The sequence below is a fragment of the Ovis aries genome, chromosome 13 (assembly GCF_016772045.2).
Source record: "Ovis aries strain OAR_USU_Benz2616 breed Rambouillet chromosome 13, ARS-UI_Ramb_v3.0, whole genome shotgun sequence".
Classification (NCBI taxonomy): Eukaryota; Metazoa; Chordata; class Mammalia; order Artiodactyla; family Bovidae; genus Ovis; species Ovis aries.
Genome location: NC_056066.1, coordinates 33,633,983 through 33,659,092, shown reverse-complemented (window position 1 = coordinate 33,659,092; position 25,110 = coordinate 33,633,983). Strand labels below are relative to the sequence as shown.

General features: G+C 41.7%; 1 protein-coding gene across 19 annotated transcripts in view; it reads right to left on the bottom strand.

Annotated features, from left to right (window-relative positions):
• The window catches only part of ZNF438 (zinc finger protein 438), a 192,112-nt gene that overhangs the window by 156,269 nt on the left and 10,733 nt on the right, over positions 1-25,110 (bottom strand). For 3 of the 19 annotated variants that reach the window (XM_027976681.3, XM_060397431.1, XM_027976685.3), the window contains exon 3: positions 342-447. The exons of 13 other annotated variants lie outside the window; for them this stretch is intronic. The gene's annotated coding sequence lies outside the window, so the exon portion shown is untranslated. Of the gene's footprint in view, positions 1-341; positions 448-3,301; positions 3,341-16,396; positions 16,440-25,110 lie in introns of all 19 variants that reach the window. 3 more of the 19 variants (XM_060397434.1, XM_060397436.1, XM_042230617.2) reach the window with 2 other exon arrangements.

Sequence of the window (25,110 nt, the reverse complement as noted above, 5' to 3'; positions counted from 1 at the left end):
TGATATGAGCATTTCCTCCAGTCTGTTATATTATTTTTTTCATTGTGAAGAAGTCTTAAATTTTATATATTCAAACTGGTGATCTTTTCTTAGGGAGTCTGTTATTGCCCCAATTCTTGAGTTAATGATTTTTTTTTTCCACAAATCCAATGAAGAGTACACTCTATTCCTTTTTCTAAAATGTGATTTTAAACATATTTAGCTCTTGATACTAGCTGGACCTGATAAAGGTATGATGTGCATAAACATTCCCATAAATCATTAACCTCCCTCTTCCAGTCCTACTCCCATCCCTTTGCTAAGATCCAGCCAGGGAATTCCCTTTCATCTCAATGCCTCACCCATTTCAATTCAAATTCCACCGCATCACAAGGTTGGGACAGAAGCGGCTGGAGCAGGTATCCTCTGCATTCTCTTAAAGTGATGGCCCTGAGACATCCACACCCTCTATAACAGAATACAGAAATAAGAATATTTTAAGATACATACTGGGGACAGTAAACATGTAAATGCCTGGGCTCTTGCTACTCTCTTCTCCCTCTGATCCACCAACATCTGCTTCCTTTGAGATCTTAGAAAATATATGATAAACAAATCACATGAAGATAGTAATCTCATGATGACACAATGCATTCCTCTTCTTAAGGCTACTGGTACTTAAGGCTTCAACCAAAGATACCATTTCTTTTTTATTAATTTTTTAAAATTTTTATTATTTTTATTTTTTAATATAAATTTAATTGGAGGTTAATTACTTTACAATATTGTTTACTAATTTTTATTGGAGTATAGTTGCTTTACAATGTTTGTATTAGTTTCTGCTATACAGAAAACTGAACCAGCTGTATGTATACATGCATCCCCTCTTTTTTAGGCTTTCTTTCCATTTAGGCCACCACCCTACCATTGAGTAGAGTTCCCTGTGCTGTGCTATACAGTTGGTTCTCATTAGTCACCTATTTTATACATAGTAGTGTGTATATGGAGAAGGCAATGGCACCCCACTCCAGTACTCTTGCCTGGAAAATTCCATGGACGGTGGAGCCTGGTAGGCTGCAGTCCATGGGGTTGCTAAGAATCGGACAAGACTGAGTGACTTCCCTTTCACTTTTCATTTTCACACATTGGAGAAGGCAATGGCACCCCACTCCAGTACTCTTGCCTGGAAAATCCCATGGACGGGGGAGCCTGGTGGGCTTCCGTCTATGGGGTCACACAGAGTCGGACACGACTGAAGCAACTTAGCAGCAGCAGCAGCAGCATGTATATGTCAATCCCAGTCTCCCAATTCATCCTACCCCCCGCTTCCCCCTTGGCAACCATAAATTTGTTCTCTATTCTATATCTCTATCTCTGCTTTGCAAACATGTTTATCAGTATCATTTTCTAGATTCCACATACAACTGATAATTTACTTTCTGACTTTTTCTCTTTTTGATTTACTTCACTCTGTATGACAATCTCTAGGTCCATCCATGTTGCTGCAAATGGCATTATTTCATTCTTTTTAATGGCTGAGTAATATTCCATCATACATATATTCCACATCTTCTTTATCCATTCCTCTGTTGTTGGACATTTAGGTTGCTTCCTTGTTTGGCTATTGTGAACAGTGCTGCTTTGAACATCAGGGTGCATGTATCTTTTAGAATTATGAAGATACCACGTCTTACCATGTCCTCTAACACCATGTGCAAGCTCCTACCATCTTTTCACCTGGATCACCACAGTAGTTTCTTAACTAGTCTTCCTGCTTCAACCCTCCAACTCACAGTCTCAACAAAGATCTGACCTAAGTGAGATCCTACCATTTCTTAGCCCAAAACTCTCTGAGGGCTTACAGATTCACTCGGAACCAAAGCCAAACCACCTCTGATGCCTGCAAGGTCATAAATGATATGAAATGAGGAAAGCCAGAGGACAGGAAATTCACAGAAGGAACAAGAGTCCATTCTGATTCTGTTAAATTTGTTACGAGAATTCCAAATGCACAAGGCTGCCAAAAGTGCATTATCTTTTGATCCTCAGAAGGGACTTCAGGCTTGATAAGTGATTCTCAACTGGGGTGATTCTGTCCCCCAGGAGACACTCAGCAGTGAGTGGAGACACTTCCGCTTGTCACACCAGGAACAGAGGGAGGTGTACTGGCATCTAGAGGGTAGAGGCCAGAGATGCTGCTACATATTCTGCAATGCACAAGACAGCCCTGGAACAGACTGTCATCCAACCCCAAATGTCACTAGTGCCAAGGGTGAGAAATATAAATACGGAAGACTTACTCCAATAGATAATTTTTAAATCAAAAGGGCAAGGTGAGTAAAAAAGAGGACTAAACCTTGAAGAACTCCATTGAGAAGTGAAGCAGAAGTGGAAGAACCAGCACAGAAGACTGAGAAGAACCAGCCAGAATGGGAAAAGGAAAGCCAGGAAAGGGTGGTGTGACAAAGGCAGACGGTTCCCAAAAGGAAGCACTAGGCAGCCGAGGTCCCTACGTGGAGAACTGCTGAGATGCCAAGCAGCACAGGAGGGTGAGGTCTGGAAGCCCGCAGGATGGACGCTGTGGGCAGGGAGATAACAAGACATCTGGGGAGACTGCTGCCAATTGTGAGGCAGCCAAGCAGATCATTAACACGAAACCAGGCAGGTAGTGGCGTTCATCCAGTCCTGAGCATTTACCAGACAGGAAGAGATCAAAGGAGTGCAAAGGAATGGTGGGCATCCGCAGGTGAGGAACTGAACTGGGGTGGGAGAAGGCTGGATAAGGAAGGACTGATGACCGAGGGAACTCAGCAATACAGAGAAATGGCGGCAGGGAGACCAGGTAATGAACCGAAAGTCTTGAGGAGTCATAAAGACTTTCCCACATCAATAAATAGAATTCTCTACCACGCTTTTAACTGCTTCATAGTAATACAGCCTGTTTCTTGATACTGCTAAAGTAAATGGGATTTTGCTTTATGAAGAAATAGCTATTTACCATTTGAAAATTGTCAACCATCCTACTTACCCTAATGGCATTTGTGGAAAAGGATCAAATGGCATTTGTGGAAAAGACCGGTTCATTGTGAGAGATATGCTACATAATAGACTGGGTTAAACTCCAGCTCCTTCATAGGTAAGAGTTGAGACCCTGGACTATTTATCTAACTTCTCTGAACCTCAATTTCTCTACGTAACAGATTGTGGGAGGCAGAATGATGATACCTCCCCATAAGGATTTCCACATCTTAATCCCTGAAACCTGTGAAGATGGTATGTTACATAACAAGGGGAACTAAAACCACAAGTCCCAACAACTGACCTTAAAATAAGGAGAGTATCCTGGATGATTGAGATGGGTCTGAAAGGGAAGAGGGATAAAGAAGAGTCAGAACCTGAGAACCATGTTTGAAAGACCCGTTCCTGCTGATACTGAAGATGGAAGGAGGAGGTGCTCCAAGAAGTGCAGGCAGCCTGTAGAGGATGGAAAAGACAAGAATACAGACCTCCTCTAAAGCCTCCAGGAAGGAAGCAGCCCTAACAACCCTCTGCTGCTGCTGCTGCTAAGTCGCTTCAGTAGCATCCGACTCTGTGCAACCCTATAGACGGCAGCCCACCAGGCTCCTCCATCCATGGGATTTTCCAGGCAAGAGTACTGGAGTGGGGTGACATCGCCTTCTCCACTAGCAACCCTCGGTGACACCCATTTCAGGCTTCTGACCTCCAGAACTGGAAGAAAATTCATCTGCGCTGTTTCAAGTCATTACGTTTTTGTTCTATTTGTTACAGCAGCAACAGGACCCTCACGCACAGGTGAAACAAATCATCTTCACAGACTGTTGTGCAGATTAACCAAGATAACACACATAAAGTACCCAACAATGCAAAGCACATAAATAGGAAGTATTATTTAACTTATACGCAGAATACATGATGAGAAACACTGGACTGGAAGAAGCACAAGCTGGAATCAAGATTGCCAGGAGAAATATCAATCACCTCAGATTTGCAGATGACACCACCCTTATGGCAGAAAGTGAAGAGGAACTAAAGAGCCTCTTGATGAAAGTGAAAGTGGAGAGTGAAAAAGTTGGCTTAAAACTCAACATTCAGAAAACGAAGATCATGGCATCTGGTCCCATCACTTCATGGCAAATAGATGGGGAAACAGTGGAAACAGTGCCAGACTTTATTTTTGGGGGCTCCAAAATCACTGCAGATGGTGACTGCAGCCATGAAATTAAAAGACACTTACTCCTTGGAAGAAAAGTTATGACCAACCTAGACAGCATATTCAAAAGCAGAGACATTACTTTGCCAACAAAAGTCCATCTAGTCAGGGCTATGGTTTTTCCAGCGGTCATGTACGGATGTGAGAGTTGGACTGTGAAGAAGGCTGAGCGCCAAAGAATTGATGCTTTTGAATTGTGGTGTTGGAGAAGACTCTTGAGAGTCCCTTGGACTGCAAGGAGATCCAATCAGTCCATTCTGAAGGAGATCAGCCCTGGGATTTCTTTGGAATGAATGATGCTGAAGCTGAAACTCCTGTACTTTGGCCACCTCATGCGAAGAGCTGACTCATTGGAAAAGACTCAGATGCTGCGAGGGATTGGGGGCAGGAGATGCTGGCAGGAGAAGGGGAAGACAGAGGATGAGATGGCTGGATGGCATCACTGACTTGATGGACATGAGTCTGAGTGAAGTTCGGGAATTGGTGATGGACAGGGAGGCCTGGTGTGCTGCGATTCATGGTGTCGCAAAGAGTCGGACATGACTGAGCAACTGAACTGAACTGAACTGAACTGAAGGTTTTTTTCTTTTGCTTTTTTTATGTATAGAAGGGTGTGGGGGTTGGTTGCCATGGACTTCAGGACCAGAGATCAAATCCTGCTCCCTGCAGTGGAAGCGTGGAGTCCTAAACATTGGACCACCAAGGAAGTTGCCAAAGAAAGCATTGAAATAGCTGCTATTGATACTGTAATAGCACTAAAACCAATAGTCATCAAGAGAGGGCTTCCCTGGTGGCTCAGTGGTGAACAACCCAACTGCCAATGCGGAAGACACGTGTTTGATCCCTGGGTTGGTAAGATTCCTTGGAGAAGGAAATGGCAATGCAGTCCAGTATTCTTTCCTGGGAAATCCCGTGGACAGAGGACCCTGGTGGGCTACAGTCCATGGGGTCACAAAAGAGTTGGACATGACTTAGTGGCTAAACAACAACAATCAACAAAGAACAGTGACTCAATTCTAGCACTTACTCAATTCTGTGATCAGATACCTCAGTTAGCTTCTGTAGGACTCAAGTTTTCTTACTTACAAAACAATATGAGGGTGGCTCAAAAAGATGACTTCTAAAGTTTCTTCCAGCTCTAAAATTTTATGACTCTAAAACCTAATTCCTTAATGACACATTCTACTTATTGCCAATTAACTGATTCAGAAAAGCCTATTAAATAAAAATAGTAAGCCAAGCAGTTTTCATTTTATGCTTCGACATTTTCAACATTTTATATTGCTGAGTTATGGCCTTATAAAGTTGAGTCATGGCCTAAAATCACAGAACTGCAAGTGATGAAAAATAACTAAGTCATCCTGCTACTATTTAAAAGCCTTACAGTCAAACTATAATATTACTAGTATCTTCTCAAATAGCTCAAAGTATATCCCTACGTATTACCTCATTTATTCTTTTTTTAACAGCTTTATTGAGATGTAACTCACCTACTCTACAATTCACCCTTTAAAAGTACACTCTTCATTGACTTGAGTATATTCACAGAGTTGTACAACCATTACCACAAACCATTTCAGGTTTCAGACCATTTTCATCATCCCAAAAAGAAACTCCTTATACATCACCCTACTTCAAGCCTCCCAGTCTACTAATCTACTTTTTGTCCCTGAGACTAACCTATCCTGGACATTTTGTATAAACGGAATCAAGGAATATACAATGATGTTTCGAGAGTCACCCATGTTGCAGTATCTATCAGCATTTTCCTTTTTTATTACTGAATAAAATTCCATTGCATGGATATATTTTGTTTATTCATCACTTCATGGACATCTGGGTTGTCTCTACTTTTTAACTGTTAGGAATAATTGCATCATGAACACTCATGTGCAAATATTTGTGTGAATGTATGTTTTCATATCTTTGAGGTATATACCTAGGAATGGAATTGCTGGGTAACTATGGTAATTCCACATTTTAACCTTTAAAGAACTTGCATGTTGTTTCCTAAAGTGGTTGCCCCTTTATACATTCCCACCAGCAATGTACGAACATCCCAGCTTCTCCACATTCTTATCAACCCTTCTCATCACCTATCTTTGATTATAGTCAGGTAGTGGCTGTGGCTGCTATCTTCTGTGGCGATTTGCATACCCCATAACTAATGATGTTGAACATCTTTTATGTGCTTACTAGCCATTTGTAAGTCCTCTTTGAAGAAATGTCTATTCAGCTTGGGCAATTTTTAAATTGGGTTATCTGTCCTTTTTATTACTGAGTTATAAGCATTCTTTAAAAATTCTTGGTACAAGTAGATTATCAGATACATAATTTTTCTTTATCTCATCTCATCTCAGTGCAGCTACTTGCACTAAATAAACAGATGCTGTGTTGCTATTCCCACTGTACAGATAGAAGTGGCGTGTCTTGGGATTAAACGGACTTAAGAACTGTCAGACTCAAGAGCTCCTGTTTTTATTAACTTAAGGAGGCCACATACTGATAAAAACATTGGGACAGAAAGTCCAAGGAGTCTCCCCCAGTTCAACCTTGATGCTGTCCTGTATGGATAATCAGACAATATGCTCTCTAAGTTATATCAAAGATACAGTGTTATAAAGTGTTATGTAGCAGGCACAATAACTGACTCTTAGCTCAGGATGGATTCCTGAACATGAGATCAAATCTTTGTCCTCGTTAGCCTGATAATTTGGCAGGACGATGAAAAATCCCTAACCCAAAATCAATTTCTTAACAGCAAACAATCCAAAGAACGAAATTTTTCATCTTAATGCTTAAAGATCCACTCTCAACTTAGAAGAAACATGACAGGTTTTAAAGTAGGCGATATTCTGGTTTTTAAAATAATCCGAAGAGCCAAACTATTTTGTGGCCTCAGATGACCTTGTTTTGAGTACTGACCTTAATAGGCCATCACTTGCAAGTCCTTTTTATAATGCTGCAATGATGAAAGTGAGAGAGGAGAGTGAAAAAGTTGGCTTAAAGCTCAACATTTAGAAAATGAAGATCATGACATCTGGTCCCATCACTTCATGGCAAATAGATGGGGAAACAGTGGAAACAGTGGAAACAGTGTCAGACTTTATTTTGGGGGGCTCCAAAATCACTGCAGATGGTGACTGCAGCCATGAAATTAAAAGACGCTTACTCCTTGGAAGGAAAGTTACGACCAACCTAGATAGCATATTGAAAAGTAGAGACATTACTTTTCCAACAAAGGTCCATCTAGTCAAGGCTATGGTTTTTCCAGTGGTCATGTATGGATGTGAGAGTTGGACTGTGAAGAAAGCTGAGCACCGAAGAATTGATGCTTTTGAACTGTGGTGTTGGAGAAGACTCTTGAGAGTCCCTTGGACTGCAAGGAGATCTAAGCAGTCCATTCTAAAAGAGATCAGTCCTGGGTGTTCTTTGGAAGGACTGATGCTAAAGCTGAAACTCCAATACTTTGGCCACCTCATGCGAAGAGTTGACTCATTGGAAAAGACTCTGATGCTGGGAGGGATTGGGAGCAGGAGGAGAAGGGGACGAAAGAGGAAGAGATGGCTGGATGGCATCACTGACTCGTGATGGACGTGAGTTTGGGTGAACTCCAGGAGTTGGTGATGGACAGGGAGGCCTGGCATGCTGCAGTTCATGGGGTCGCAAAGAGTCAGACACGACTGAGAGACAGAACTGACTGACTGAACTGAACTGAATGCTTACTTTAATGATATTGGTCAAAATGAAACTTGACTAGAGGAGGAAAATACTCATACTTTTACCTTCAATCAGGAAAACCTGAAGGTTCCAAGACTCTATCTTGACCAGTTCCTACTCCGTACCAAACAAAAATATTATGATAGCTCCATTAAAAATAAAAACAAAAACACAGTACAAAAATCCACCACCACACAAAGTGAGCTCTAGCCTTGTCTAATTCCCAATGCAGAGCAGATGGGCCAAATAATCCTCACAAGACTGAAAGTCCAGCCCCTAAGTAGCCCAGGCAAACTTTAAATTTCTCAAACTGGTGTTTTTTTCTCTTAAAGAATTCCCACTAATGGTATATTCTATATCATAATATGTCTATGATCTTTTGTTATAAAAAGGCATTTACCATTCTATTAATTAGGGTCAATATAAAGATTTGGTGAGAAGGCAAGACAGAATTCATGGCTTATTATTAGAACTCCATCCATCTCTACTGTGCAAATTTAGTAAATCAAATAACAGCCAGCAAGTAAAACTAACACTGGGAAGATGTGCCCTCAGCACGCCACTTTGTAACTGGAGGTCCCCAGGCTCCCTCTGGCTGGAGGTGCCTGAGGATTAAGAAGGCACAGCTGAGCCAGGAGCATGACCCCAGGTGACCCCAGGGAGGGCCTGTGCAAGAGGCAGCACCACGGTTCAGGGCAGAGCTTTTCCACAATGTGAAAGGGAGGCCAGGCATTTTTTGGAGGCATCTCAGGATTGCTCTAGGGGTCAGAGAAGAGCTGTGAGGGGCCAGGCACTGCACTTCACCTGTCTTACATACTAGGCCTCCACGGACCTGTTCTGAAGCCTGAAATCAGACTGCAACGAAAAGGTCTGACCACCTAAGTCTAGAGGAAGTCTTGGCCAAGCAGACAACAATGTACATCAGATCTGAAAGACGAGGTGAGGACAAAAGGGGAGAATGAATAATGAAGCTGCCGGGGAGCAGAGTCAAAAACAGGAAAGGGTGCGGAATAAGCCAGGGTCAGGGTCAGGGTCAGGGTCGGGCCTTTCTCCACTAAAAAGAATGCGTATTGTGGAGCAGGCGCGTCTGCTTAAAGGAGCAGTCTGCGATCCTACATCAGGAAGCTCGGGGCACTCAAACCTTCAACTCCACATACTGCCTGCAGGGCCCAGGCTCTCCTCCTTCTGGCTCCCCAGATTCCTTGCCTCCCACTGCCAATCAATTCCTCGAAAAACAGCCAATATGAACCCTCAGAAAGCAGACAGTCCCTCTTCTGACTGGTGGTGTCCTCCTTCCCAGGACACCTGAATCAAATCCTAAGTCCGCAGCGAAGCCTGGACGCAACATGCGCCTCTCTGCGCCTCACTCCCGCTCCCCGGCCCTGGCCAGGGCTCCGCCTGCACCGTGTCCTCAAGTCTGCTCAGAGGTCACCTCTTCCTATTCACACTGTCACCTGCTGACCTTTGACCCATCTTTGTTTTTCTCTTTAACACTGTCTTACCATCCAAAATTCTCTACCTCCCTGCTAGGAGGAAGCTCTATCAGGGCACAGACTTTGTTTTGATCTCAAGAGCCAGACCACCGAGAACAGTTTTTGGAAGAAAAATGGTCAATATTTTTGAAGGAATGAAGAAGTCATAGTTGATCTGAAGTATGTTTAGGGATCCCGTTTTTCCCCGCACCTCTCTCTGATTTCATTTGTGACCCACCAACCATGCCCTAAGCTTGACCTCTTGTGCACTGTCATCTTGGATCCGATCACCCCATGTTGCCTAAACTCTGAACTTTCTTGCTGGCCTGTCCTTCCCCTAAACGAATCAAAGGATCTACTTCTTTAGTCCCACACCCCAGCCATCCAGAAATCAGGGTTATGAAAAGCCCCAGACGTGCTGACTGGGGGCTCCGCAAACACACGGTCCTCTATCAGGAGCCCATTCATTTTTTCGGAGTTCCCAGTCCAGTCCCCCATCCGTAGCCCATCCATTTCTTAGGGCTCCCAATCCGGTCCTCGCTCTCCACCCACAGAAAAAATTTCATCCATGTCTTCACGCTTCCTACTCTCCTGTCCAGTCAGTAAATTACATCACCTCCACAGGAACAAAAGAGAGGTTAATAGGTCAGACTCCCTCAGCTTCCTCCATCCCCCTCCCCCGAACAACCGCCACACACCCGTTCTTACCTCCTTCCTGGCAGCATGGAGGAAGGATATACCTCTTCCTGTCCAAAGGTAACCTTGAAACAGAGCTCTAAAACGCCATCTAGCCCCTCTCCTTAGGGATCTCCACTATGCCTGATCCACCTCCCTCCGCCCCCATCTTTACCTTCCCCTTCTCATCAGGCTTTTCCTCCACAGCACATATACGTTCAAATCTCTCCCATCAGAAAACAAATGAACAGGGGCTTCCCTAGTGGTCCAGTGGTTAAGAATCTGCCTCCCAATGCTGGGGACGCAGCTTTGATCCCTGGTCAGGGAACCAAGATCCCACATGCCATGGGGCAACTAAATCCACACACCGCAACAAGGATCCCACTTGCTACAATTAGGACGCAATGCATCAAATACATTAATTTATTTTTTTTAAAGAAAGAAAACAAATGAACAAAGAAAACTAATATTCTTCCCCAGACATCTGCCTCTCTCCTGCCACAGTCCTATTTGCCCCTTTCTCTTCAGAGTCAAGTATCTTGTAATACAGCTTCAACTCATTATTTTTACAATTCCCTTTGACTACTCGATCCTTTGAGATCTGGATTTTGCCTGCAAACATAAACTTGTTCTCCCCAAAATCCTGGTGACTTCTGAGCTACAAAGTCATTCTGAATTTTTTAATGCATTGTATGCACTGCTAAGTTGCAAATGTTTCTCTTCCCTCTAAATATTTCAGCACTCACATAACTCCTAACTCAAGTAGAGTATTATATTTTTTTTCCCCTCTTTTGAACATGCAATGAAATGCACCAATCTTCAGTGTACTAGTTAATATATTCTGACAAGGGCATACACCTGTGTAACCTGAAACCTATCAAGAGGCAGGACCCTATCCCTCCCCCAGAAGGGGCCGCCAGCGCATCACAGCTCCACACCACCACCCCCCGCCCCCACCATCACTCTCTGGGTATTTTTTTGACCACAGCCCAGCATGGTGGGTCCTGGTGAGACCTCTCTCCCTGGGTTTGAGAGAGCCTCCTTCCCATCCTGCTCTCACATGGTAGAGAGCGCTCTGGGGTCTCTTCCACTTCCTGTGAGGGCACCAGTTCTATAGGATCAGGATCCACACTGAAGATCATCTAGCCCTAATCGCCCCCTTAAAAGCCTGATCTCCAATCCAGTCAGTCTCATGGGGGTTTAAGGCCTTCCACATGACTTGGAGGGGAGGCACAATTCAGTCCATAGTAGCCCACAGTAATTACTTTAAAGCACGGTAAAACTGAACACCACAATAACCTGTGCAAGTATAAGAACTCTATAGCAACAGAGGCAACAAGTGTTACATGAAAATATCAAGATACAGAATTGTATATAGATATGTAAAACATATGCACAGGAAATAAAAAAGGAATATGTATCATAACTATCAGAGGACAACGTTAAAGTAAAAGAGCTTATTTCTAAATTCTTTGCTAAACAACTTGAAAAATAAATTTTCATAGAAAGATTAATGAAAAGCTTCAGCTGAAAAAGAAATCACTAAGAACAATTTCAAATCTAACTTTCCCTGTTTGTTTCCTGTTTATCTCACTGCCATCTGTATAAACTAGGCTATAGGTTAATCTGCTGTGACAAAACCAAGAATATAGTGGTTCAAATGAAAGAGAAGTTTCTCTCCCATGTAATAGTTCAGGACAGACAAGTGGTCCCAGAAAGGTCCAGACACTGAGGTTCCTTCTATCTAGTCCCTCCACTCCCTGGGAACACTGCCTTGGTCTCTGTGACAGAAGCTGACTCACAACACTTTGCTCATGGAGGTGGGGAAAAGAATATGACTGAAGCAGACTTGAATACAAGTATGATTTAGAAGTCACACACGTTACTTCCACTACCATCCACTTGCCAAAATTCAGACATGGGGTCTCATATGCTTACAAGAGGCCTAAGAAACACAATTTCTACACAGGGACTACAGGCCAAGCTAAATGTCAAGAGGTGGGAGAGCACCTTCTTTCCCACTCTGGGCAGTCATCTTCCTAAACGGATAAGCTGGATTCAGCTCAGTCTACCGTCTTTGAGCAACGCATAATCTCTTCAACAGATACCAAAGTGGCTCCAGCCCAGCCCAGTGAGCCACAAACTAACAGAGCAGGTACCTCCTGCTCTCCACTACCACCTCACACCCAATACACAAGGGGCCAAGATGAATCAGTTAAGTCTCCCATCCCGAAAAGAAAAGAATGGCAAAGACACATCCCTACCAATGACGAGATACAGCTAGACAAGAAAGGCAAAGACTCCCCACTGCACCAGGGAAACCAGGCCCTCAATTAAACTCAGTCCTGCTCTCTGGGGGGAAGGGGGATCTCTTTTGTCAGTGTGTCTGATAGAGCCTGGCTTTGCCTCTGGAAGATTCTTTCTTTTTTTCCACGATCCTTTCTCAGTTCAGTTCAGTGGCTCAGTCGTGTCTGACTCTTTGTGACCCAATGGACAATAGCACGCCAGGCCTCCCTGTCCATCACCAACTCCCAGAGCTTACTCCAACTCATGTTCATTGAGTCAGTGATGCCATCCAACCATCTCATCCTCTGTCATCCCCTTCTCCTCCCAACTTCAATCTTTCCCAGCATCAGGGTGTTTTCCAATGAGTCAGTTCTTCTCATCATGTGGCCAAAATATTGGTTTCAGCTTCACCATCAGCCCTTCCAATGAACACTCAGGACTCATTTCCTTTAGGATGGACTGGTTGTATCTCCTTGCAATCCAAGGGACTCTCAAGAGTATTCTTCAACACCACAGTTCAAAAGCATCAATTCTTCAGCGCTCAGCTTTCTTTATAGTCTAACTCTCACAACGATACATAAGACTGGAAAAACCATAGCTTTGACTAGACAGACCTTTGTTGGCAAAGTAACATCTTTACTTTTTAATATTCTGTCTAGGTTGGTCATAACTTTTCTTCCAAGGAGCAAGTGTCTTTTAATTTCATGGCTGCAGTTACCACCTGCAGTGATTTTGGAGCCCCCCAAAATAAAGTCTGTCACTATTTCCATGTTTCCCCATCCTTTCTAGCCATATATGAAGTAGATATAGGAAAGCAAGTGTTCCAAAGACATGGCAAAGAGCTGGTGGCCAATTGGAGGTCAACAGTTGCTTTAAGTGTCAATGTCAAACCACCACAGGTTTTTCTAAGCCAAACTTAAAGATGCCACAATACAATCCTTGCAAAAATGCAACAGGCCTGTTTGCCTTCGGTCAGCACCACATGAAAGCAACCACATTAGTCTGGTCGTAGATACAAAGCTTGTCATTTCTCTTCCTTCCTTCGCTGGCTTCTGTGGCAGGTCCATCCTTCTCTCCTTCAAGTTAAGGTGAGCTACCCACCTGGAGGTCGTGTGACTCAAGACAGGAAGATTCTACCACCATACCCCAGTGACATCAGGGCAGGCCATGTGACTTCAAGACCATTCTTCTTGCCTGACTGATTTCAAGCATCAACCATTTTGCTTGCTTTGGTCGATAAAGTATGAAGAAAAACCATACATGCCATGTCCCAGCACCTGATTCTGCCACATGCTGTCCCTTCAGCCACAGAACCACAACATCGCCAAAAAGCCTATTCCTTTGGCTTTATGTAACAGAGGGTGTGGAACACAGCCACAGCCATGTCATGAGCAAGAAATAAACCTTTGTTGTTGTAGGGAACTGAGACTTTGTATTTTTAAGTGTACCTTTACCTGGCCATGGGGAAATTTTGATGGAATTTAACAAGTAATAACAACAAGTGCCTCAAATATAAGGACCTCAAAATTCAACAAAGGACATTCTAGACAAAACTAACAAACAGGCAAAGACTGGGATTATGTGTTCACATCTAAAAAAGGGGAGGGTGGGTAGGATTTAATAGTCTCCCTACACCACGAACTCTTGAAAAATAACAATTAAAAGGCAGGACATGCAATTGAATATTGGGTAAGAGACAAGCAGACAATTCATGGATAAACAAAATTAAACTGGTCAGAAAAAATACAGGATGCCCCATGAAGTTTAAGTTAAAGATACATAATGAAAAAAATTCAGTATAAGTATGCCCTGACAATTACATAGTATATACTTACACTAAAAAACTGTTACCTCAAATTCAAATTTAATAGAGCGTCCTGTATTTTTATTTGCTAAATCTGGCAACTGGAGGTGAAATCCATGTGGCTAGCAAGTGAATGAAGAGAAGTTGAGCCTCACTAGTAATCAAAGAAATGCAAATTAAACTCATGACAAACCATTTTATAACCATTATGTTAGCAAAATCCAGAAAACAAAGCTTTTATTGAAGAGCACATAAACCTGTTTTTTTCCCCATTTTACTACAAGAGATCAGCTAGCCTAAGATTCTTTTTTTGACCATACCATTAGGCAATAAAAGGCCAACAATTCACTGCATGTGCACAGAGAAAAAACACATTTCAAAGTCATTATTTCATACTATAGACACTATGGAATAATCCCAATAACCATGGTGAGGCAGGCTGTCCAGGTGGCTCTGTGGTTAAAAAAATCTGCCTGCCAAGCAGGAGTGAAAGTGAAGTGAAAGTCGCTCAGTGGTGTCCAACTCTTTGCAATCAGTCCATGGACTTCTCCAGGCCAGAATACTGAACTGGGTAGCCTTTCCCTTCGCCAGAGGATCTTTCCAACCCAGGGATTGAACCCAGGTCTCCCGCATTGCAGGAGGATTCTTTATCAGCTAAGCCACAAGGGAAGCCCAAGAATACTGGAGTGGGTAGCCTATCCCTTCTCCAGCACATCTTCCAGACTTAGGAATTGAACTGGGGTCTCCTGCATTGCAGGCGGATGCTTTACTAACTGAGCTACCAGGGAAGCCCATTAAACATGAGACACAGATTCATTTCCTGGGTGGGGAAGATTCCTTGGAGAAGGAAATGGCAACCCAGCCCAGTATTTTTGCCTGGGAAGAATTCCATGGACAGAAGAGCCGGCAGGCTACAGCCCACGGGGTCACAGAAGAGTCAGACATGACTTAGTGACTAAACGACAAACATCAATCCACAGTCAGGCACAGAAGACTCTGCCAGAAAACTTAAGTACCTATTTAGAATAAATTTATAAAGTGAAATGTTGAGAATGAATATGCCTGAGTATCATTTAGTAGTTAATCAACAGCTCTTTCATAAAGAATATCATAACATCAATTTTGATACTAGGTTGAAGATTAACCTCTTAAGGTTAGCTCTCACAGCAGGTCAGAAACTTGGACTGTAAACAAAAACAAGGACCATGCTTGACATTTTCAAAGAGCTTTCACATTAATATGCTTTATCTAAATCACAAATATTGCTTTAGCACTGGATGGTACCCATCTGGAAGGTAGAAGACACAAAAGCTGTAGGTTAAGGATGGAAAGATAAGCAGAATATAAATAGAATATACACAGCATCCATTCTTTTTTAAGTAAGATGAGCTTATTTCCTGTGAATACAGCATGTAGGATATTTTAAACAAATTTTCAATACAAAAAATAAAGTATACCAACAACTTATTTTGCCTTCTTGAACTTCTAGGAAAAATAATGCCCTCTGACTTTAACATCTCCATAGGAAAACATTTTTTAAAACTAAAATATTACTGTGAGAGATCAATTTAGAAAAGGGCCTATTTTTTTGTCACAGTTCCTGGAAATACTCATAAATAGCTCTTTATTTCATTCTGAAGAATAAGAATATTTTAAAATAAACACTAAACCAAAATACTTTATAAAAATGGTACTATGATAGAGTAGTTGTGATAAAATGATTCACAGACACTAACATGATTCTGCCTACCTTATAGAAAAGGCATGCAATATAATCCTAAACATTCTAAAATGTTGCTAAGAATAATTGCTAGTTAACTTTCAAAAGGTAATCCCTTCAAGATGTACCTCTAACAACAGCAAAAACAACAAACTTTAGATCTATAATTCAGCATCCATCAAGACTAATTTTGGCAGGTATATGACACAACACACCCCCACAAGAGAGAAAGATAAACATAAAAGTAACACAGTTTTCACCATAATGTTTAAAGCATTAAAATAATCCATACATCACTATTACCTTTTCAACTATACATAAAACAAATCCTTGTGACTGCCTGGGTCCCAAATATCACAGAATCTTGAGACTGGTAGGCAGGATACATGATAGTCACTCCACTTTTTTTTTTTATAATTTCAGAAGAAAAGCACAATCAGAAGTGCTGTATTAGCGCAACTGCTAACATTAAGGTTTGACATACACAGAGAAAATTTAAAGTAACTAACCTCCAACTTCAAGAAAGGAAAAGATTATTCTTTGGCTCTTGTCCTAAGTTGGAAACAAGTAAACAAAGAACGGGTTTTAAATATGCTCCATCAAGCAATCCTTAAACGCTAATCAATATCTCCACTTACATACACAGTTGAGAGTGTCAGTTCTGATCAGTAACTACCCTGCTTCAAGACCCTTCCTCCTCATAGCTTGCCAGTCCCTAACCTCCAAGTTTAGGGTCCCAAACTCACTTTGGAAAGAAACAATCCTAAAAATTCCATGTTTCCTCAAAATCCTTTGTAAAGTCTCTGCCTGTCTTGAGGACCATATTCTACAAGTATAGTTCTCCCTTGTTCAGCAAGCATGAAATTCAGCTTTCATCCAGCTACACTTGGGTGTGGTCTCTTTCTTCAATAATACAATAAATATTGCATTATTTTGTACTGTAATAACCAAGGGTTACTTGGTTATCACCATTTTTATTCATGCAGGAAAGAAAAATCTTTTTGTTATAATAATTCAATTTTATGGAAACTTGAGAATCTTCACCTTTTAAGTCTAAATATAATCATTTTTGCCCAATATACAACTATACTAACAAAGGGATCCTTTTCCTTCTCCTCTGATTGCCAGACCAATAATCTCATACCATCAATGGTCAACATCCAGCCAATGAATTTATGAAACACGAATATTTCCAATTAGTCAAACGTATATCAATAATTGAATATCATTATGCGGAGTTCCCTAGTGGTCCAGTAGTTAAGAATATGCCTTGCAGTGGGGTAGATGCAGGCTTGAACCCGGATCGGGAAATTAAGATCCTATGGTGTAGCCAAAAAAAAAAAAGAGAGAAGTGAATATTATCAAATAGTCTTCAAACAAAAAGATAAGTGATCAAAAACTTAAGTTTTTAAGTTTTAAGATTTTAAAGATTTTTTAAAATCTGAAAACCTAAATTCTAAATCCTACCTTTGCAATTTAATTATCTGGGTAAATGGATCATCTCTTCTTCAATTTTTCAACCTAGAAAACAAAGTGACTATACCTAGCTCCTACTACCTCACAAAAATGATGTAAGTACTCATCTAGAGTATGATGAACTCTAAATGTTTCAGAAAGGAAAACAAGCCCATCCATTACATTATCATATTTTGTTTATTTGTTGCTGAAGTCAAGTCAGCTTGAGGTTTAGGTCAGCATGGAGAAAAAGTAAGAGGAACTGTCTCAATTTGACATAAGAAAACAGCTTAAGGAACATTTCATGCAAAGATGGGCACAATAAAGGACAAAAATGGCAAGGACCTAACAGAAGCAGAAGAGATTAAGAAGAGGTGATAAGAATACACAGAAGAACTGTACCAAAAAAAAAAAAAGTTCTTAATGATCCAGATAACCATGATGCTGTGGTCACTCACCTAGAGCCAGACATCCCAGAGAATGAAATAGGCCTTAGGACGCATTACCACGAACAAAGCTAGCAGAGGTGAAGAAATTCCAGCTGAGCTATATTTCAAATCCTAAAAGAGGATGTTGTTAAAGTGCTACACCCAATAAGCCAGCAAATTTGGAAAACTCAGTAGTGGCCACAAGACTGGAAAGGGCAGTTTTCATTCCAATATCAAAGAAAGGCAATGCCAAAGAATGTTCAAATGACCATAAAATTGCACTCATTTCACATGCTAGTAAGATAATGCTCAAAATCCTCCAAGCTAGGATTCAACAGTACCTGAACTAAAAACTTCCAGATGTATAAGCTGGATTTAGAAAAAGCAGAGGAACCAGAGATCAAATTGCCAACATCTGCTGGATCATAGAAAAAGCAGGGCAATTCCAAAAAAAGAATCTACTTCTGCTTATCGACTATGCTAAAGCCTTTGACTGTGTGGATCACAACAAACTGAAAAATTCTTAGAGATGGGAATACCAGACCACCTTACCTGTCTCCTGAGAAACCCGTATGCAGGTCAAGAAGCAGCAGTTAGAACTGGACATGGAACAATGGACTGGTTCAAAATTGGGAAAGGAGTACAGCAAGGCTCTATGTTGTCACCCTGTTTATTTAACTTATATGCAGAGTACATCATGCAAAATGCCAGATTGAATGAATCACATGCTGGAATCAAGATTACCAGGAGAAATATCAACAACCTCAAATAAGCAGATGATACCAATCTAATGGCAAAAACTAAAGAGGAACTGAAGAGCCTCTAGATGAGGGTGAAAGAGGAAGGTGAAAAACCCAGCTTAAAACTCAACATTCAAAATACTAAGATCATGGCATTCAGTCCCATCACTTCATGGCAAATAGATGGGGGAAAATTGGAAACAGTTACAGATTTTCTTGGGCTCCAAAATCACTAGGGATGGTGACTGCAACCATGAAATTAAAAGACACTTGCAACTTGGAAGAAAAGCTATGACAAACCTGGACAGAGTATTAAAAAGCAGGGGAATTCCAGAAAAACAACTACTTCTGCTTCACTGACTATGCTAAAGCCTTTGACAGTGTGGATCACAGCAAACTGGAAAATTCTTAAAGAGATGAGAATACCAGACCACCTTACCTCCTAAGAAACCTGTATGTAGAACAAGAAGCAACAGTTAGAATGGGACATGGAACAACAAACTGGTTCCAAATTGGGAAAGGAGTACATCAAGGTGGTATATTGTCACCCTGCTTATTTAACTTATATGCAGAGTACATCACAGGAAATGCTGGGCTGGATGACTCACAAGCTGGAATCAAGATTGCTGAGAGAAATATCAACAACCTCAGATATGCAGATGATTTCACTTTAATGGCAGAAAGTGAAGAGAACTAAAGAGCCTCCTGATGAACGTGAAAGAGGAGAGTGAAAAACTCGGCTTAAAACTCAATATTCAAGAAACAAAAATCATGGCATGCTGGCCCATCACTTCGTGGCAAATAAATGGGGGAAACATGGAAACAGTGTCAAATTTCATTTTCTTGGGCTCCAAAATCACTGTGGACAGTGACTGCAGCCACAAAATTGAGACACTTGCTCCTTGGAAGAAAAATGACAAACCTAGAAAACATATTAAAAAGCAAAGACAACACTTTGCTGACAAAGGTCTGTATAGTCAAAGTTATAGTTTTTCAAGTAGTCATGTACTGATGTGAGACATCAGTATCCTAAAGAAGGCTGTTGGTTTAGTTGCTAAGTCGTGTCCGACTCTTGCGGACCCCATGGATTATAGCCTGCCAAGCTCCTCTGTGCATGGGATTCTCCAGGCAAGAATACTGGAGTAGGTTGCCATTTCCTTCTCCAGGCGATCTTCTCAACCCAGGAATCGAACCCAGGTATCCTGCATTGCAGTCAGATTCTTTACTGACTGAGCTATGAGGGAAGCCCTAAAGAAGGCTGATAAGCATTAAGAAATGATGCTTTCAAACTGTGGTGTTGGAGAAGACTCTTGCAAGTCCCTTGGACTGCAAGGAGATCAAACCAGTCAATCCTAAAGGAAATCAACCCTGAATATTCACTGGAAGGACTAGGGTTGAAGCTGAAGCTCCAGTACTTTGGCTACCTGATGCAAAGAGCCGACTCACTGGAAAAGACCCTGATACTGGGAAAGATTGAAGGCAAGAGGAGAAGGGGGGAGACAGAGGATGAGATGGTTGGATGGCATCACCAACTTGATGGATGTGAGTTGGAGCAAACTCAGGAAGATAGTAAAAGACAGGGAAGCCTGGCAAGCTCCAGTCCATGGGGTAGCAAAGAGTCAGACATGACTTAGTGACTGAACAACAACAACAAAAAAGACTAATAAGGGTTCTAATTAGAATATCAGAATGAATGAGAATCCTATCCCAAATAGAAATCCCTCTAATCAGATAGGCAAAGTGAATTGTGCAAAAGGGTTGCATGACCCAAGTATACTCAAACATGGCTGAGAGCTGTCTTTGCACTGCTTTTGGCCGCAGTGTTCTCAAAAAATAAATTCTAAATAGCCAGTACTGCTACCTTATGGCTTCTCAAAGCTCAGTGAAGCATCCACTCAAGTCTGATCATAGTAGGATTACAAACACTGAAATACTAATTGATTCAAGTGCCAACATGAACATTTGACTAGATGTTGAAGGAAACCACATCACCCCAAAATAATCTTGACACATTATTTTGAACTAAAGACATTTAAGAAATAGCAGGTGCAGAAGGACACTCTGAGACTCCTTTGTCCTTCCTGAGAGCAAGAGATAAAACTCCCAAGTGAAAGATACCTTCCCCATAGCAGGAGGAAGGAAGACATTCTTATCAGCAGAGGTGGGGGACTGGGGGCTAGGAAAGCTGTACAAACAAATCTTATGACAGTAACCCTTATCTTGCCATTATCTCTTCACCACTCACTATCTCTGCCCCACACCCACTTTGTCTTGTCAATTCTTCACAAATTTATCGTGTGTCTAAAATGTGCAAAAGTTTCTGGCTCTGGTCACTTCTTCAGGTCTTCATTCTCTTGTGATGGCCCCCGTGTATATGTCAAAGTTTAACAAAATGTGTATGTTTTTCTCCTGTTAATCTGTTTTATGTCAGTTTAATCCTCAGGCCCAGCCAGAGACCCAAAGAGGGTGGAGGAGAATTTTCCCTCACCTGCAGGGTCAAGAGGCCTAACTTAGTAAGGTTAGGCAGAGACCTGGTGAATTTATCCAGAAACTGGCAAATTCATTTACAGAGAAGAATCCAAGCAGAGGCAGCACAGCTCGGTGTAAACAGTAAGAACTCTGATGTGTTTGGTGACCCTGAATAAGTTGCTCAGTATCTCTGAACACCATTTCCTCCTCTATAAATTAGGAATTATTTCACAGGACTATCAGAAAGATTAAAAGAGATAAACATAACTAGTACTTTTTAAAATGTCCTAAGGGGATTTCCCTGGTGGTCCACTGGTTAAGACTCAGCTCCCAATGTGGGGGGTGCGAGTCCTAACCCTGGTCAGGGAACTAGATCCCACAGGCCGTGCAGTGCAGCCAAAACATAAGTAAATATAAATTAATTAATTAAAAATACACATTCCTAGTCATTAAATAAAAAGGTCCTAACAACCAGATCTCTGAGTCCTCTACTTACTTTGGTCTGGTAACTAACTTGCTATATAACACACATGAACACACATGACAAGTCATTTGATCTAAATCTGTTTCCTCATCTGTCAAATAGTTGGGGAATGGATACCCTATACATTTTCTGGAGTATTTATTTATAACCATCACATATGAAAATGAATCTGAAAAGGATTTTTCAAACATACAAAAACCCATGTAACTGGGAGATAATTAATTCTATACATACAAAAATGAAGTGGATTCATACAAGCAAACCTATTATAATCCAGGATTATATAATACCCCAATCAAATTAATTTTAGTAAGGAAAAAATGTCATGCCTAAAATCATACCCCAAATGCTAGACACACTGACCACCACATGGCTATGGACTGCAAGAATTCTTTTCCGTGCAATAAATGAACCAAATGACCTCAGCTCTCCAAAGAACTAAAAGCAGTTCAACAACATCTTTTGTTCAAGTCAGGTGTTTGCCATTTACAACTACTACTTCAATTTCTAAAGCAACAGGAAAAAGAGAAAAAGAAAGCAAGCTATACACTGCAGGGTTTCTCAACATTAGCACTGTTGACATTTTAACTTAGATAATTTTTTTTAAAAAGTCCTTTTTAGTTTATTTATTTATTTTAATTGTGCTAGGTCTTCATTGTGGCTTATGAACTTAGCTGCCCCAAAGCACATGGGCTCTTAGTTCCCAGACCAGGGACTGAACCCTGTGCGCTGCACTGGAAGGCAGATTCTTAATCATTGGACCACGAGGGAAGTTCCTAACCTAAATAATTTTTTGATGTTGGGGTTGCCCTGGGTACCGTAGGTTATTGAGGTGCTTCCCTGGCCTCCACTAACTAGATGCCAGGAGCAATGTGCGCCCCTTCCACCCCGCCAACATACACCCAGTTGGGACAACTAAAAATGCCTCCAGGCTTTGCCAAATGTCCCCAGGGTGAGTTGGGGGAGGGGACAAAGTCACCCCCAGCTGAGATTCACTGAGCTATAGCCTCACTACAACATTTCAGTATTTATTTCTTATCTGGGGCTTCCCTTGTGGCTCTGCTGGTAAAGAATCCGCCTGCAATACGGGAGACCTGGGTTTGATCCCTGGGTTGGGAAGATCCCCCAGAGAAGGGAAAGGCTACCCACTTCAGTATACAGGCCTGGAGAATTCCATGGACTGTACAGTCCATGGAGTCACAAAGAGTTGGACACGACTGAGTGACTTTCACTTTCACTCTCTCTCTCTCAGTTCAGTTCAGTCACTCAGTCATGTCCATCTCTTTGCAGCCCCATGAACCGCAGCACACCAGGCTTCCCTATCCATCCCCAACTCCCAGAGTTTACCCAAACTCATGTCCATTGAGTCGGTGATGCCATCCAACCACCTTATCCTCTGTCATCCCCTTCTCCTCCTGTCCTCAATCTTTCCCAGCATCAGGGTCTTTTCAAATGAGTTGACTCTTTGCATCAGGTGGCCAAAGTATTGGAGTTTCAGCTTCAACATCAGGCCTTCCAGTGAACACCCAGGACCAATCTCCTTTAGGATGGACTGGTTGGATCTCCTTGCAGTCCAAGGGACTCTCAAGAGTCTTCTCCAACACCACAGTTCAAAAGCATCAATTCTTCAGCACTCAGCTTTCTTTATAGTCCAACTCTCACATCCATACATGACTACTGGAAAAACCATAGCCTTGACTAGACGGACCTCTGTTGACAAAGCAATGTCTCTGCTTTTTAATATGCTGCCGAAGTTGATCATAACTTTCCTTCCAAAGAGTAGCTGTCTTTTAATTTCATGGCTGCAGTCACCATCTGCAGTGATTTTGGAGCCCCCAAAAATAAAGTCTGACACTGTTTCCCCATCTATTTGCCATGAAGTGACAGGACCAGATGTTCGTTTTTTGAATGTTGAGCTTTAAGCCAATATTTTCACTCTCCTCTTTCACTTTCATCAAGAGGCTTTTAGTTCCTCTTTACTTTCTGCCATAAGGGTGGTGTCATCTGCATATCTGAGGTTATTGATATTTCTCCCAGCAATCTTGATTCCAGCTTCTGCTTCCTCCAGCCCAGCGTTTCTCATGATGTACTCTGCATATGAGTTAAATAAGCAGGGTGACAATATACAACCTTGACGTACTCCTTTTCCTGTTTGGAACCAGTCTGTTGTTCCATGTCCAGCTCTAACTGTTGCTTCCTGACCTGCATGTAGGTTTCTCAAGAGGCAGGTCAGGTGGTCTGGTATTCCCAGCTCTTTCAGAATTTTCCAGTTTATTGTGATCCACACAGTCAAAGGCTTTGGCATAGTCAATAAAACAGAAATAGATGTTTTTCTGAAACTCTCTTGCTTTTTTGATGATCCAGCAGATGTTGGCAATTTGATCTCTGGTTCCTCTGCCTTTTCTAAAACCAGCTTGAACATCAGGAAGTTCACGGCTCTTATATTGCTGAAGCCTGGCTTGGAGAATTTTGAGCATTACTTTACTAGCATGGAGATGAGTGCAACTGTGCAGTTTGAGCATTCTTTGGCATTGCCTTTCTTTGGGATTGGAGTAAAAACTGACCTTTTCCAGTCCTGTGGCCACTCTTGAGTTTTCCAAGTTTGCTGACATATTGAGTGCAGCACTTTCACAGCATCATCATTTTAGGATTTGAAGTAGCTCAACTGGAATTCCATAACCTCCACTAGCTTGTTTATAGTGATGTTTCCTAAGGCCCACTTGACTTCACATTCTAGGATGTCTGGCTCTAGGTGAGTGATCACACCATTATCATTATCTAGGTTGTGAAGATCTTTTTGTACAGTTCTTCTGTATATTCTTGCCACCTCTTCTTAATATCTTCTTCTTCTGTTAGGTCTGTACCATCTCTGTCCTTTATTGCCCATCTTTACATGAAATGTTCCCTTGGCATCTCTATTTTCTTGAAGAGATCTCTAGTCTTTCCCATTCTATTTTTTTCCTCTATTTCTTTGCATTGATCACTGAGGAAGGCTTTCTTATCTCTCCTTGCTATTCTTTGGAACTCTACATTCAAATGGGTATATCTTTCCTTTCCTCCTTTGCTTTTTGCCTCTCCTCTTTTCATAGCTATTTGTTGAGAGGGACTCCTCTTGAGATGCGATGGGAAACTCAGCCAGCCAGTTTGCTTTTTTGCGTTTCTTTTTCTTGAGGATGGTCTTAATTCCTGTTTTCTGTACAATGTTATGAACCTCCAGCCATAGTTCATCAGGTACTCTATCAGATCTAGTCCCTTAAATCTATTTCTCACTTCCACTATAGAATCATAAGGGATTTGATTTAGGTTATACCTGAATGGTGTAGTGGTTTTCCCCACTTTCTTCAATTTAAGTCTGAGTTTAGCAAGAAGGAGTTCATGATCTGAGCCACAGTCAGCTCCTGGTCTTGTTTCTGCTGACTGTATAGAGCTTCTCCATCTTTAGCTGCAAAGAATATAATCATCTGATTTCAGTGTTGGCCATCTGGTGATGTCCATATGCAAAGTCCTCTCTTGTGTCGTAGGAAGAGGGTGTTTGCTAGTATCAGTGCATTTTCTTGGCAAAACTCTATTAGCCTTTGCCCTGCTTCATTCTGTATTCCAAGGCCAAATTTGCCTGTTACTCCAAGGTGTTTCTTGACTTCCTACTC